This window comes from Doryrhamphus excisus, chromosome 1 (assembly GCF_030265055.1).
Source record: "Doryrhamphus excisus isolate RoL2022-K1 chromosome 1, RoL_Dexc_1.0, whole genome shotgun sequence".
NCBI classification, from domain to species: domain Eukaryota; kingdom Metazoa; phylum Chordata; class Actinopteri; order Syngnathiformes; family Syngnathidae; genus Doryrhamphus; species Doryrhamphus excisus.
Window position 1 is genome coordinate 29844171 of NC_080466.1, and position 13385 is coordinate 29857555.

A 13385-nucleotide genomic window follows, 5' to 3' on the forward strand; every position below is an offset into this window, starting at 1 on the left:
GACTCTCCACCAAGTCTGGTAAGCACAAACAACATTTTTGTTGATTTGTTTATGAGATTCATCATCATCATCATCATCATGAATCAGTAGATTAGCGATACCATGGAAAGATGTTGCTGTGCTCGGAGCAGCTCAGGTCGCGAAGCAGACAAAGATAATTGGATAAAAGTGTCCGCCAAGACCCAACAATCGCTCCAAAGTCTATGGAGCCTGCTAGATCTGAGAAAGACTGTTTACTGTCAGCATCAATGACAACAGAGAGAGAGAGAAGCCAATTAATGTGACTCACAACACTTAAACCAGGGGTTTATTTTGGACAAAATGTCTATTTTCATATTCAAAACAAGCACATAACTCACTAAAAAAAATTACACTTCGCTACAAGGACTATGCAAGTATCCAAAATAAACACTTCTGTGCTAACTAACATACCTGCAAATAAACACTATTTCATGCTCATTTATGACCAGTAATTCAGTGTTGTTTTGATGATCAAGTAAGGGTAAGTAAAAAAAAAATGAAAATAAATAAATAGTAAAGTATTGTAGTATTGGCATACATTAAAATGTACTGTTGTTGCGTGTAAAGCAGGGTCTCAAACACGCGGCCCGCGGGCCAAATGTGGCCCGCAGGACACTACTTTGAGGCCCCCGGCCTTGATATGAAAGTTTAATGTTAGTGCGGCCCCGCGCAAAGTTTGATATGGATGCTGTATGGTATCATGTACCCAGAAAAAAATATTACGTTTGATTAACGTTCATGTTAAAGGTTAAATAACTGTTAATAGTTATCCTCCCTATCCGTGTGGAAGTGGTAAGTTTTTGGTAATTTATTTATTACTGATTGATTGATTGATTTTCTTTATTCTTGATTTGTTTATTTATTTTTCATCTTATTTTGTGTAAAAAATAAAAAGTAATATATTTGAGAACAGTGGAATGTTTTATCAGAGCTTTTTTAAATATTTTTGTTTTTAATAAATGCGTGTTTTTTTTTGTTTTTTTTTTTGGAAAACCTGATGCGGCCCAGTCTCACCCAGACCCGAGCTCCAGTGGCCCCCAAGTAAATTGAGTTTGAGACCCCTGTTGTAAAGTATGATAATCAATGCAATACCGTATTGTCCATGAAGGATGCAATAACTAGATTACTGCATCTTGCTTCTGTCCACAGATGAAGATGTAACGTTATGTTTGTCACATTACGGCTGAATAATTGTTGTTTATCTGGAAACAGCAGCAAGCCGTGCCTTAGCTTTGTGTTCATTCAGAGAGAGACAAAGTATCACTTCATTTTTGTATTATAACTTTCACCAACATAATTTTGCTAAAATTACTATTTTATTTTGTTTTTCATCAAATTACAACTTTATTCAGATTTTTTTTATTACAATGTTTTTATATTATGATAATATACACACCAGTCAATCATAGCAAGCATACTGTACACTAATAATGTTTAGGTAAAAAAATAATAATAATAAAATAAAATAAAATAAATAAAACACATGACCATACAATGGAGGCGAAGTACCCCCATCTAGAGGCTAAAATACGTTAATGCAATTGTAATTGTACTTTTTATCAACACACTTATTTGTGAACAATTTAACAATAAAACAATAATAAAGGACTGTAACACTACCCACAAAATAATACATTTAGTTATAATTTTTCTAAAAAAAAAAACAGTGCATAATAAGTAATAACACGAGCAACGCAATAAAAACACTAATATTCGGCAAAGTAAATATAGAAGAGAACTGAAAAATATCAATGTCATGACTGTAGTATCGACATGATACTATGTATACTATTGATATTTGGATCGACCTGTCCTCTCTAATACTACTACTGTACAGTACACGTTAGGGAAAGAAATGCAATGGTTTTAGGAACAGTTCAACACATGTCCACTAGATGTCACTATTGGATAAAACAATAACAACCGAATGGTAGTAGTGCTTCAACACATGGACTTTTACTCCATTTCATACCTAATTACAAAGTATGCACACGCCTAGTCTATACAGTCCAATGCAGTGTCCCAACATGTTCAATCCCATATTTTGCAGGGGGGGGTAGATTAGCTGGAATTTGCAAGGATGCAAAAATGTGCCGGTTTATATCATGTTTTATATCATACTCATCAGTCAAAAATGACACGTGTTCAATCTGTTATTATTATAATTATTATTATTACTAGAGTAGGGGTGTGTATATAATAATAGAGTCGTGATAACCTAATTTTTCAAATTGTTATATAGAATATGGGGATTATTTGAATGAGACGTGTAGGTGATTTTGTTGACTTATTGTGTATTATTTACAATGTTTAATTTAATAAAATCTATAATTTGTTTATTATATATATTTTTTCATGAACAAAATTCGTGTTATTATTAGTTATTCTTGTTATGTTGTTTCGAAATATTTGTGATTAATTAATTAATTAATTAATTACGAATTCACACAATCATGAAATTATTAATAAAAGTATCTGTATCAGTAATTTGGGCTCTTCATCAGTACCATCAGTGCTTGTATGGTCCAACCCTATTAAGCTATGATGCATTTCATTGGCTCATTTTTGCACTGTCCCTAATATGGACCAATTAAAACGTGAATGGGCGTGGTTTAACCCTAGAACCGTTTTTTCCAGAGTTATACTGGAGTCAGAGGGCGGGGTCTCCGCCGTGATTCAGTGTCTCTTGCCGGAGAGTTACCAAGGTCGCCGAAAGACCTGTTCAAAACCGTTTCTTCAGCGAGTACCGGCTTGAAAGTCGCACACCGGTGAGTTTTTTTCTCTGTTTCGTTTAAGTTGTTTTTATTCAGGTTTAAACGTCTCGTCGTTGTGCTTTAATCCCCTTGCTTTCTTTCCTCGTCAAGCCCCTCTGACTTGTCAAATGAGCTCACATGGGAAAGAGATGCCGGGGAGGCTAACCAGCTAGCTTACATTAGCCTCCCGTAAACTCTAGACTTTAACCAAACATTGTTTTTAAATCGTTGCATGAATCATAATCACCTTTCGAACGCCTTACGTGCACTTTGACCACTTGACCGTCTTATTGCTTTATTTCGTAAGAGCACTTTAGGTTAACTGGTTAACCACCAAACTCAACTGGCACAGAGCAAACGAATCTCCGTGCATATTTCATGAGTTTTTACACTTACTTCTCTTCCAAACTGTGTCCTTGTTGTTTTTAGTCGTGATTTCCTCTACTACGTACTAACAACATAACAATACTTAATTCGGCACCACTGCACAGGGCTAACTCACCTTATGTAGACATTCAGTGGGGTTGACAATGTCGGTTTGACCAAGCAGATGGCTTGTTGCGGTGCCATTGAAAGGGCTGAAATTAGTAGGAAAGCAATCAGAAGTCTTGTATGGCTGCAGCTGGACTCAAATGTGCCCCTTGGGATACCAATGAGGGCACATATTTTACTCCATTAATGATTAATCCTATTTAATATGTCTCATTAATATGAGTGATGTTATTTTGGAGCATATGTGGCTTGCTAAACTCGTTCTACTGTTGATTTTAAGTTAGGAGTAAAATGCAGTAATACATTTTATACAGAGATTCTCTGCTCTATAAATCAGGTTTCTTCATGGTTCTCCACTTAACTAGAATGGTGATAAAACATACGGCAACAGCTGCAATTCACAGCCACTGTGTGTGTGTTTTCTTTTTCTTTTTTTTTTTTTTTCTCAGCTCTAATTGCAGTATTTATGGAATGCTGTGTGAATGCCGTGGCAAAATAGCAACTGGACAAATAGCTACTGTGGTCTTGCAAAAGTTCTGTGTTGTATACTGTTGTGGAAATAACAAGCAGCGCTTTTATAATCAGTATTTCCCAAGTTTTATTGAGATATGCAACATATTTTATATTGGAAAAAAATCTCACGACAAGTAAAAATGTTGCCTGAATGACAACAGGTGGATACACGGGTTCATTATGCATCTTCTGCCGCCTAGTGGAAGGGCAATTAATTGTTCTACCTGTCACTATACGTCACTGGCAGAGAACAAACAGCAACACATTGTTTAGGAAGAACGATGACTTTTGTAATGACGCCAACTATTACTGCTTTACTGCTTATACACAAGAATTTTTTATTTTCTGATGGTGCTTTGAATCTGTTGCAGATGGTCAAGGGTCGGCGAAAGCTATTATTGGATTTTTTCCTCTGCAATTGCGGTACTTCAGCAGCAAAGTTAAATACGCTCGCTAAAAGGTAGGCACCACTGAACACGAGAACCAGCGGAAAAGTAAAAAAGCGTTTTGATATGTTGCCGTATGAAAAACAGGTGTGGACCATAAAAGCAACGGTTAATAACCACCAACAGGAAGCCCGTTGAGTCTCACAATTTGGCAAACAGAATGAATAAAGCGGAGCTGTAGGCGCATCTTATCTCTTAAACCAGGGGTCTCAAACACGCGGCCCGCGGGCCAAATGTGGCCCGCAGGACACTACTTTGAGGCCCCCGCCTTGATATGAAAGTTTAATGCTAGCGCGGCCCGCGCAAGTTTGATATGGATGCTGTATGGTATCATGTACCCAGAAAAAAATGATTACGTTTGATTAATGTTCATGTTAAAGGTTAAATAACTGTTAATAGTTATCCTCCCTATCCGTGTGGAAGTGGTAAGTTTTTGGCTATTTAAGTTTAAAGGAAATAACTTGAAGGCTACCGTTTAGGTCGCTAGCTCTCTAGTTTGCGAGTTAGCATGTGTCTCAAGACCCTGCAGTTGCGCAATATGTTGTAAAAAAAAAAAAAAAGTATAAATGTGACTATAGTCATGTTTTGTCATGTCTACAGGGCTCTAATAATGCTTTGTTCATTTTAATCTGAAAAAAAATAATTAGTCTACCCACCAACTATATGTGGTTTCTTAAGTTTTTATTATTTGCCGTTTTATTATTATTATTATATTTATTTATTACTGATTGATTGTCTTTATTCTTGATTTGTTTATTTATTTTTCATCTTATTTTGTGTAGAAAAATAAAAAATAAGATTTTATTGTAGAAAATCGGAACCAAAGCACTGAAAAGGTTTGTATATTTTTCTGTTTTTAATAAATGCGTTTTTTTTTTTTTTTTTTTTGGAAAACCTGATGCGGCCCAGCCTTGCCCAGACCCTAGCTCCAGTGGCCCCCCCAAGTAAATTGAGTTTGAGACCCCTGTCTTAAACGATCAGCAGCAGAACTGGAAAAAATGTCCATTTGGGATCATTGTTTTTGTTATTCTCGCGCGTCCATTCTCCCGTGTTTGTTATTATTCATTGTTGGCTGTCCTCTCTTGCCTCCTGTTTCCATTCCCCGCTGAGGAAATGAATTGTGTATAGTAAACTATGCAAGTGTCACAATGTGACCATGAGAATCAAACCGACTGCACCAAGTTCCTCTTTTAGCCCAAACTGTCTGCTGGCTTGTCTTTTACCAGTCTGTGTGTGTGTATATATATATATGTGTGTGTGTATGAGTGTGTGTGTGTGTGTGTGTGTGTGTGCGCAACACTGCTGCCTCATGACCCTGCACACTTCCTGCTCACGTTTCACTTTTATGGGCCTTCCTGTCAAGCGAGACAACAGCTCTCTGTGAGTGTTTTCACTACTCTTGATGCATTTGTCCGACTGTCGGTTTCTATACTCGGTTTGGTTTGAAGTCATGTCGTAAGAGGAACTGGGTAAGATGCAGGCTGGGTTTTTTATTTTTTTTCCACAAATATTTATGGTAACACTTGTTTTTATTAGATAAGGCTGTACAGTAAGTCTGCATCTTTAGGATGGGAATGACTAATCAATGTATACAATTTGATCAGTCTAATGTTTGTTGTGTTGTGTAGTCGCTAGTTTTGGGAGTGTTAGCCCTTTCCCACCAACATTTCCAGGAACTTTTTAACCCAGATGAAGGAATTCTTAGTGGTCTGATTGGCACCTCAAAGTTCAGGGTAATTGTTTTATTTGGTACATCAATGCCTTGTAAATCAGATTTTTTTTTTTTAAATGATTGAAATCCGGGCGGCACGGCGGTCTAGTGGTTAGCGCGCAGACCTCACAGCTAGGAGACCAGGGTTCAATTCCACGCTCAGGCATCTCTGTGTGGAGTTTGCATGTTCTCCCCGTGCATGCGTGGGTTTTCTCCGGGTACTCCGGTTTCCTCCCACATTCCAAAAACATGCTAGGTTAATTGGAGCCTATCCCAGCTGTCTTGGGGCGAGAGGCGGGGTACACCCTGCACTGGTGGCCAGCCAATCACAGGCCACATATAGACAAGCAACCATTCACACTCACATTTATACCTATGGACAATTTGGAGTCGCTAATTAACCTAGCATGTTTTTGGAATGTGGGAGGAAACCGGAGTACCCGGAGAAAACCCGCGCATGCACGGGGAGAACATGCAAACTCCACACAGAGATGGCCGAGGATGGAATTGAACCCTGGTCTCCTAGCTGTGAGGTCTGTGCGCTAACCACTCATCTACCGTGCCACCTCGAACAGATTTTTTTTTTGATAAAAATGTATTACTCTTTTGAACGCATATTGTTTTGAGATCCAAACTTTTGTTCCTGATTAGCAAAATCCGACAGAACTCTACTCACAGGACGAAATGGGACGTACTAAGTAACTGTTGATTCATTACCGTGCTGACGGGGATGTTGTACAACTTCATGTCAAAAAATCCCAACTACTACTTCCAGTATACTGTATAACGCTCCACGGATACTCACAGTTCACATACGAACTGACATAGTTGCCTCAGTCACACAGACACATGGTTCCCTTTGTACTTGCAGTCCTCTTGACATGCACGGCTCGGAAGGAACAGAAGTGGCATTGAGCGGAGAAGTTGGAGGAATTTTTACGCCGCGGTGGTTGCTACTGGTCAGACAGCCACTCACAGCCGCCGCCGCCACCTCTTCAAATGCCAAATGCTCTCCTTTACTCTCCCGCTTGCGTCTTCTTTTCCTCTTTCTATTGTTCTCTGTAATGTCTCACCTCCCTCCGCACTCGCTTTCTCCTCTTAAACTAAACTTTAAAAAACTTTAGAGATGGTGACTTTCTAATGAGTCATCTAAGATTAGATTTAGACCCAAGTCTAGTGTCACTGACTCAAGTGTGTGTGGTCATGTACGTTTTGTGAAAGCATTCGGTTGTACGTAAGCTGCGGTTAATGTACTTGAGAGACCTCCAGTGTGTTTACAGAGGCACCTCCTAAAAGAGCCAAAAACACATGAATGGACTTCTGGTATGTGAAGTAGACCACAAGAAGAAATGGTATAAGAGAGTCGGTACGTTTTATATTACCGTATTTTTTTTAGTTGGAGTGTTGTTACTATCATTGTGTCTGTTGTATTTTGTAATAAGAGTGGAAAGGTGACTATAGGGGTGTTATTTGACGTCTAGAGGGCTCTAATAATGTTACACCATTAATAAGGTCATAAACAGGTTTTCATTCATTCATTTTCCACCACTTATCCTCACGAGGGACACGGGGGTGCTGGAGCCTATCCCAGCTGTCTTCGGATTTTATTTTTTTATTACTAAGGAATCCTACTTTGTCGAAATTAATTTATCACAGTCAGGTCCGGAACCAATTAATTGCAATAAAAGGGGGGTGTCAGTGTACCTTTAAGAGGAGTATGGGGCTTTTGTGTTGCGTAGTGCATGTAAACATACTGACTGATACATTGTGATCTCGCAACACAGGTTTCCCCATCTCTGCTCAGCCCCACGCTCTCAAGACAACACACACTCCACCCCCCCCCCTGACCTGTGTCCATATTAGGGCAAAATGCAACCCCCCCAGCACGCTCTCCTGTCACATTTGCTCCAGTGAAGGGAATCCAAGGGAGACTCGCCTCCCCTTAACCCAATTTGAAGGCCCATTTTACTGGCCAGTCAAAACAAGTCAGGGATTTTAAAAAATGAATGCTAGAGCCAAGGTCGCTTATGTTGTTTTGGTTGGAGTGGCAGTGCGGTGTTTAACATTTTTTTAAGGACTATTGTTAATGGGCTTAACTTGAGAAGAGCTTGACCATATGTCACCGGATTTTTCTCCAATGTTCAATTTAATAAGTGACTATTTCAACTGTAAACTGTATGCTTAAGGTACGGAAGTAGGAAGTTATTTATGGCTGTAAAAGTTACTAATATTATACACAGAAGAAATTTGATGCAACAAGATTGTGTTTAATCCGACACTTTTTTGAATGAAAAGGAAAAAAAGAACTTGACAGCGGACACCTCGTCCATTTTTTGCAATCAAGAGAGGAGAAATATGATCTCATATATATAAAATATGATCTCAGGGAAGAACTAAATTTGAAACACTTCTATGCTAGGACTACATTAACAAGCCATAGCATTTCAGCATGTGGAATCAAACTATGGAATGGATGAATGGGTGATGGATATGAATATGTCATTGGATGCTCATATCACCTCGTACTTCGGTACGTGACAAAAAATAAAAAATAAAACAAAAAAAATAAAAATTCATAAAACAAATTTTTTATTAAAAAATTATATTAGGAAAGCAGGAAGTGAACAAATGTAACAGTTACTGATTGTAAAAGTACCAGATGGAGGAGGGGTAGGATTTAATAAGCTTTGCTTCTTCCTACTCTTTTCAGACATGTGGAACTGGGAACTGATTATGTGATGCATTCAATTGTAATCTGATGCATGTTGAAATGAAATAAACACCATTACCAAGTTTAGAATTACTACACGGTGCGTTCTGGTAACTTGTTAGCTTCTCCGCTATGCTTATGTCTGTAGCATTAGCAGCAGCTAGCTCCTCCACCGCTAGGAATCAGTCTCATGCGCCATGAATAGATATTGCAAAATTTTAATTAAATTAATCCATAATCGTTTGAATCGATGTGTTTTTAGTCTTAACATTAGCATCAGTGCTGACAACTTTTTTTTTTACAATTACAATTAATTTGATTATTTCTAATGGCTGGTTGTCGGGCCCCATAATAAAGCTGCCAAATGATCTGTAATATTGTTTGTCAGATAATGAGCAGGATTGTAAATTCTTGAGCTTCCCCAAATAAACAGGGAAGCATTAAACTGAACATTTCAGTGGTTTCCGGGGGGGGTGATGGTTCGTGAACATGTGTGCTGTTTGTTTTGGCTATTCCTTGCACCAATAATTTATCAACTGCCATTTTCAACTGCTATGGTAATTATATTGGTACTTCAACATCTGATCCCGAGACATGGTTGTCATGTAACAGTATTGCATAGCACACATAAGCATTAATGGTTTATGAACTTCCTCCATTGTTGTTTTGTTAAAATCCCTTTTTTAAAAACCCGGCGAGCTGTAACAAATCTATCAGCCAATCCTCCGCTGTTGCCATGCAGAATGCAGGGAAGACGTCCCACAGTTGTCACATTAACGCAACATCCATTTACTCATGGGGAGAGCTGTAGTCTTCCAGCCCATTGAACCTTTTACTTAGCTAACCCCTTGCGCTACCCCCCCCAGCCCCCTTGTGATTGAAGTAGCGCAAATCGTAACGAGCCAGATGTGTCCCCCCTCCCACCCAAACATCAGCCCGCTCTCATTTGTGCACAGAAGATCCCCTTGCGTGACCCGGAGCCATGCATGGATTTGATGCTTGATCATGTAAATAATTGATTCAAACCCAAACATCTGCAAATAGAACAGCGGTTTCCCTCCAGAGCGCCCCCCCTCAGGAATAAGCTAGCGCTACATGCAAATAAACAGGCGGACACCTGAAGTGAATCGCTTGACTGAGACAAGAATTCATGTAAAAACAAATTTTTGTGTCCAAACCGTTCCAAAAACCGTACTCTTCTCCAAGAGTAGCTAATGCTGTGGTGTATTCTACCAAAGAAGAAGAAATCAATGCACTGCGAGCAAATATATGATACTGACTACAGTCTGCACCACAGTGTACAGGAAAGAAGGCACACGGTTAGTTCATGAATACTTTTTTTTTGTGTGTGTGAAAACTGTTTTGGGGCTATTGCTGTGACATAATTATCTACTAATAACGATGTTTAGGGCTGCACGGCGGACGAGTGGTTCGCGCGCGGACCTCACAGCGAGGAGACCCATTTTAATATCACAAGCAGTGCACAGGCCACACAGTAAATGTGACTATAGGGGTGTTATTTCACGTGTGGAGGGCTCTAATAATGTTAAAACCTGTATTTAGTACAAGGTCCAAAGCAGGGTTTCCGTGCTCTAACCACAAAAATATTGTATTAATAATCCTACTATGAGTGGTTAGCGCGCGGGCCTCACAGCTAGGAGACCCGAGTTCAATTGCACCCTGTGCGGAGTTTGCATGTTCTCCCCGTGCATGCATGGGTTTTCTCCGGGTACTCCGGTTTCCGCCCACATTCCAAAAACATGCTAGGTTAATTGGCGACGCAGGCCTAATGTTACACTGACGAGAAATGTATAATCTCTTATTTTGTATATTAACACTAAATAATAGGAGCGTAAAGGTGACTATAGGGGTGTTATTTCACGTCTAGGGGGCTCTAATAATGTTAAAAACTGTATTTAGAAGGTCCTAAGCAGAGTTTCCATGCTCTAACCACGAAAATATTGAATTAATATTGCGGAGTGGTTAGTACGCAGGCCTCACAGCTAGGAGACGCAAGTTCGATTCCATCCTCGGCCATCTCTGTGTGGAGTTTGCATGTTCTCCCGGTGCATGCATGGGTTTTCTCCGGGTACTCCGGTTTCCTCCCACATTCCAAAAACATGCTAGGTTAATTGGCGACTCCAAATTGTCCATAGGTATGAATGTGAGTGTGAATGGTTGTTTGTCTATATGTGCCCTGTGATTAGCTCGACCCTCGTGAGGATAAGCGGTAGAAAATGAATGAATGAATGAAAACGATCTCCCCATAACAATGTTTACAGTGATATTCTTTACTTGACAAATAACCTCCATCTTTTGCAGTCGGTCGGACATAATAATGACAGTCGGCTCTTTTTTTTTTTTTTCAGTGAACTGAAGGAATGAAACAGGGATTTCAGTGTTCTGCCAGTAGTCATCCCTACCAGGGTTTCACAAATGAAAACACATTTAGACCCTTAAGGATCATCCCATCTGTTAGTTTGGGCTCACTTCAACTGCTGAACTCTGTCACCAGAAAACCCAAGAAATATTCTCAAGAGTCAATAACAAAGACACCCTTTCTATCATTAAAACCTGTTATTTGCCTTTAGGTTCATGAAGGAATGTTTGGGTCTTTTGATATTATTATTAAATTCCTGCCTTCCAGAAAAATATGGTGTTTTTAGTAACATAAATAGTCATTAAAGTGCACTCGCAGATATCGCCCAGACCCACACTGTTCAACAAATTGAGCTATGTGATCGAGTCCTGTGTTAATACTGGCTACAAATATACCGTGTACTTGGTTGGTTCAGTCTCTGCACAACACCATCACCCCAGAAACATCACTTATATCGGTGTGTCACGCTGCCGGTCCTCGTCTTGATCTTCTTCACAATCATTCCTTGCGCTTCAGAAGGTGATTTTCCATCTCAGTTCCCATCTGCTCTACATAAGTCACTTTCCCTTTCTTCTGTCACAGTTCATCCCCAGAGACACAAATGTGCGGATCTCGATCGATCTTGACTTGAAGACTTCCCTGTCATTTTTTTTCCCCAATTCTCCTAGAATCATCTGCAGTGTGTTACTGTACTTTCGCGAGATACTTACAGACGTCATGTCTTCCCTTGAACCCCGAGCGTAACCGTGTTGTGTTGCGTTCACAAAGCCTTGAGAGTGAAAATGCATATTTAATCAAATTGTATGTATTCATATTTTCAAGTACTGGTGTCGGACAATCGGATGTGAATTGGTGCATCCCTACTGTTTGTTGACTACGCATCCCCTTTGGTATTTGTGGTCTTGCACCTGCTGTGGTGATTGACAGATTAACTCATTAGACTACTTAACTCATTCCTTTATCTGCTCGTTTGCCAGCTAAATCGTTTTATTAGTTTACAACTGACTGGCTCTTTGCAGCCATTTGTATTTATTACTTTCATTTTAACTAACTTATGATACGTATGGATTATTAATCTCTTTGACCCAGTACATATACAGTAATCCCTCATTTATCACTGTTAAACGGTTCCAGAAATGACTGTGATAAGTGAAGTCATGAAATTGCATCTCGTCGTCACACAAATTGTTTATTAGTTTACAACTGGCTGGCTCTTTGCAGCCATTTGTATTTATTACTTTCATTTTAACTAACTTATGAAACGTATGAATTATTATTGTCTTTGACTCGAAGACATGACAGTACAGATACAGTAATCCCTCATTTATCACAGCTAAACGGTTCCAGAAATGACTGTGATAAGTGAATTTCTGTGAAGTAGGATTTCTTATAAGTTTTATATATTTGCATATAGTTTTATAATTGATTGCGAAAGAGGAACCTTCTAAATTAAGGAGACCAAACACTACGAAAATGAAGTTTGAAGTCAAGTCTAAAGGAAACCAAAGTCATTGTCGTCACACAAATAGTTTAACTGACTGGCTCTTTGCAGCCATTTGTATTTATGACTTTCATTTTAACTAACTTATGAAACGTATGAATTATTAATGTCTTTGACCCAAAGACATGACAGTACATATATAGTAATCCCTCATTTATCACAGTTTAACGGTTCCAGAAATGACTGTGATAAGTGAATTTCTGTGAAGTAGGATTTCTTATAAGTTTTATATATTTGTATATAGTTTTATAATTGATTGTGAAAGAGAAACCTTCTCAATCTTTTTTTTTTTTGACTGATTCCCAGCCGACTAGTTATGTATATGACGGCCTATTTTTTGTGTGAATGAGGGAGTACAGAAGTGAACTTGAAAGAGGAAAAGAAAGTCAGCAGGGTAGAAATAGGAAGCGAGGACATCGTCTGCAGTCACAGACAGAGCATGGAGTGGAGTGGAGTGGAGTGGAGAGAAGTGCATGATGGTCAATTGTCTTTTGTCGTCAGTGCTCAGACCTCGGTTGTACGCATGGCGCTCTGGCTGTATGTCATATTTAAAAAAAAAAAAAAAAAAACTCCTACATGAGTGTGTATGTGTATGTCGCGTGATATGCAGGTGACATCCAAGTCACGTGTGAACCCACTGGGGAGAGAATCCACACACCATCATGCCCTTGTAAGGACTACATCTCCTGTCCCCTGTGGACCGTCCGTCCATCAGACCGCAGCATCCCACCTTTTTTTTTTTTTTTCCACTTGTTCTTTTGTGGTTCAGGTTTTCCCAAAGTGGGAGGAGGTGCGGAAGGTCGGAACAGAACAGAACAGGCAGTTGAGAACTATTTACTGTGACATATGGCAAGGCCT

General features: G+C 39.2%; 1 protein-coding gene across 7 annotated transcripts in view; it reads left to right on the forward strand.

Annotated features, from left to right (window-relative positions):
- Positions 1 to 13385, forward strand: part of fam49a (family with sequence similarity 49 member A) — a 27289-nt gene continuing 13904 nt past the window's right edge. For 3 of the 7 annotated variants that reach the window (XM_058074665.1, XM_058074657.1, XM_058074694.1), the window contains exons 1-2: positions 2659 to 2789; positions 4151 to 4239. The gene's annotated coding sequence lies outside the window, so the exon portion shown is untranslated. Of the gene's footprint in view, positions 19 to 2658; positions 2790 to 4150; positions 4240 to 13385 lie in introns of those variants that run through there. The other 4 variants (XM_058074676.1, XM_058074648.1, XM_058074685.1 and 1 more) reach the window with 3 other exon arrangements.